Source organism: Atta cephalotes (assembly GCF_000143395.1).
Source record: "Atta cephalotes unplaced genomic scaffold scaffold00091, whole genome shotgun sequence".
In the NCBI taxonomy this organism is placed as follows: Eukaryota; Metazoa; Arthropoda; class Insecta; order Hymenoptera; family Formicidae; genus Atta; species Atta cephalotes.
Window position 1 is genome coordinate 46,292 of NW_012130155.1, and position 4,105 is coordinate 50,396.

Here is a 4,105-nt window from a genome sequence, read left to right on the forward strand (position 1 = left end):
AGAGAGAGAGAGAGAGTTACGCATAGATAATCGATAAAAATGGATTGGTCAGTGTCCAGGTGTCCAAAAATTCTATATAACAAGTTGAAAAGGTGCGATAGAGCTTCATTTTTATGTCGAATAATAGCTCACATTGTTTTGCGTTTTCTTTTATTAATTGATAATTAATTGATTGGATTTCTTAAATTATTTCAAGCTATAGGTAGGTATTTAATTGCGTTCAGAAATAGATCGGTATTCCGAAATATCGATTTGCGAAATGCCATTTCTAGATTCCTTACGTGTTTCAGTATTAATAATATCCGCAATGATAAATGCATTGACGATTATGCGAGAGATCAGCTGGTCGTCATTTTCATTCAGGCGATACGTGAAGGACGACATGTAACTCCAATTCTCTATTGATATTATTGATATTGATTTTGCTTGAGTCTATCTGTATTGATATTGTTTTTCATGTTTATTCGTATCATGATAAACCTGTTTGCTTCATTAATGCACAATATGATACTATTTAAATATTCGAGTCAGACTTATCATTAAGTATTATAGTTTACTTAAAAAAAAAAAACGATTCTTTTTCAATTTATTTCAATTTATTTTCAATTTATGTTAAATTTCAACTTAATATCCAAGGATTTTTCTAGATACAACTTTTTTTCAATGTCATTTCCATTGTCAGTTATCATCTTTCCGTCTTTCAATTAAGATTCCGATTTTTTTTTACCAAATCTCCAACTTTCCAGCACATAAAAAATCTCGATCTAATCACTTAAAATTTTAATGACCCTTTTTCAAGTTCTCTTTTCCTCTTGTTTTTCTTATAAAAAGTACCTCTGGTAGGTAGAGACCCTATAACTGAGTCTGACCACGAAACAAACTTTTGATTGGCTCGTCGTTTTTGTCAATTTCAATAAGTTAGAATGAGATAGCATATCTAAAAAAAACTATCTTTTTTACTCTTGTTTTGACAAAATTGCTCGAGGCTAAACTGTTATAAAATCTTTAGTTACATTTGATGACCTTTTTTTGTTAGTGAATATTATGCTGCAATGAAGTTTCAGTTTCGGTAATTTCGATATACTTGATAGGAAAATCGTCGACCCGTAGTCGAATATTAACCGAAAGATAGCAACTGTGTGTAGTCACTTTCCATACAATATCTTGCAGCATTAGTTGTTTGCGTTACTGGCATTTTTTGTACTAAACATCTTTGCTTTCTCTCGTCAACATTCGAATATACAGGGTGTTTGGAATTCAAATGTCAAAATTTCGGGAGCGTGTAGGGGATCGATATAAAACTAAAAAAAAGTCCTGTAGAGACGCTCGTTTTTGCTTTGTTTGGAGAAAATTGCAAAAAAGACAAAACATAGTTGCTTCGTTCTCGCACTGCCTCTGAAATATTATCGTCGCTGAAATCGTACACGAAAACAATAATAATTCCGTTTTTAAGTGAAAACTTTTTTTGTTTGTTTACATTTCTGCTTTTCAAATCGTGTAAATTCGTCAGTTACTCGTCAGAAGTCATCGAGTGAATTCTTCTATCACAATATGCCGCATACATATTCTAACGTTGAATATGCTGAATATGGTATATTCGTGTATAGCTTCTGCGACAAAAGGGCAACATTTTGAATAATGTGTACATTAAACAAGTGAATAAATGCAATGTGAATAAATAATGAGAAAATGCAAAAACGAAAACGTACATTTTGTCTTTGCGATTTTCTCCAAAACGAAGCAAAAACGAGCATCTCTACAGGACTTTTCGCCTTAGTTTATCGATCCTCTATATGCTCTCGAAGTTTGATATTTAAATTCCAAACATCCTGTATATTTATCTCCTCCTAAGTGCAAACATTTTTGGGGATTTAAGCAACAGACCTATTATTGCAACATTTATAATGTTACTGCTGTAATAATGCTAGAATGATCTGTGCTATGTTTTACAAGACTTGTTATTTTTTATTATTTAAATAATATATTATGATATTATTTAATATATATTTTTCTATACATCCCTTAAATTTTAATGCTTGATAAACATTAATATGCTTATTTAAAACAATAGATTGAATCTTTCAAATTTAAGACAATTATATATATGAATTTTAATAATTTATTTTAATAATTCCTGACATAATTAAATTAACTTTTTAATATTTAAAAACTTCATTTATATGTTATTATTTATGTAATTAGATTAATTGAATTTAAAATGTAACTTTTAAAATTTTATTTTATAAATATTTTCAACTAAAATAAATTATTATTAAAATATTGTTATAAAAATCGGACATTTAAATAGTGCTCTCTTGTGCTTGCAATTTTATCTGTATTTTGATATAATCAAATTATCTCTCCCATCTATATTTTTAGCTTGTGAATTGAGAAAATTGTTAATACTTTAAATCAAGCGAATAGAAAAATCATAGCTATATTATTTTTTGTAAAATTGATATAAAAAAATGTTGACATACGCTACTTTTTTTATTTACAAGTTTTCGACAGAAAGTAACACAGGTATAGTTTCTCACGCCCTTAAACCTATGGCACACGATGCATTTTTTCCTGTCGGATTACTTGCATTTTAATAAATTGCTAAAAATTCTGAGTTATATGTGTAATTCCAATATTTCACTAAAACGCAAGCAATCCAGTAGGAAAAAATGCATCGTATGCCATAGGCTTTATTCTGTATTTTCTAGCTTTTTCTTGTTCAAAAACGAAAAGTGACCAAAAGAAAATAAATTTGTTTATAATTTCAATATCAAAAAAAATTTCAATAAAATCACAGGTGACATCGCAATATTAAAAAATACGTCTGATTATAATTTATAACAGTAAGGAAACATTTGAATCAATTGATATATCTATTTCATATAACAAAGGATGGCCAATTTGAATAAGATCACACTTAAATAATAAGTTCGATATAAAAATGTTTTAAATACAATTTCAGAAACTTTAGGATCATTTCATGTATACCATTTCATATGTATTTCTTATGTATATAATTGGTTTATACATATAAGACTGTTGATCCTTATTTAATATGACAAGCGCGTTTACTTGGTAGAATTATGTCATAGTTTATTTAAATCAACCCGTAAAATGATCTTTTAGAGACGTTATTTCATCGTTATAATTGTAATTGATAAAAAGGGATTAGGATCTGAAAAGAATTGTATATTTCAACTCTCCAAGAGAAGAAAAGTACAATAGTACAGAAATTTTACTTTAGATTCCTATATACTGGATCGGTATATACGACGTATATACTAATCAGTTTACATGCACATATATATACGATTATATTATCTTTTATATGCACTTATTTATTATTTCTTATGCATGAATCATCGATATAAAAAATTATATATGTTTTTATATATATTTTTGTTACTAGATGTCGGTCATATTTAAAATAATTTTATAATTTTTAATTTAAAACATGAATTTTAAATTAAAACTAAGAAAATTATTTAATATTTATTATTTTTAAATAACTTTTTTCTGATCTGTTTCTTATTTGATATTTTAAACAAGTATTTGAAATCTATTTTATATTTTTAAAAACAAAATCATAAAAAACCAATTTTGTATTAGAATGTGTAAAATACATATTTTTTATTTAAGGTTTCGAAATCAATTTCTGATTTAAATCAATTTCTTTACTTAATATAAAATGAGCTATTTTTATATTTTTAATAAATCGTACTAGCTTTTTAATGATCCCTACTAGTTTATATTTTAAGTAAGTCGTATCAGGTATTTCACTTGAGTCCTAACATATACATATATAACAGAAATATAACATATAATTTTTTTACCGTTACATAGTGTGATCTTTTTCCACGACTAAAAAGTTAAAAAGTTTAGCATAAAAAAAGGTTATATTTCTTGTTACATTTTTCAAGTAACGGAACTTACAAATATGCATACACTTGAATTTTTGGAATATTGTAGTTGTAATACTACGGCACTTATTCTCTACAATTAAATTGGGATATAATTTCTCCACACACACACACACACACACACACACACACACACACACACACACACACACACACACACACACACACACACACACACACACACA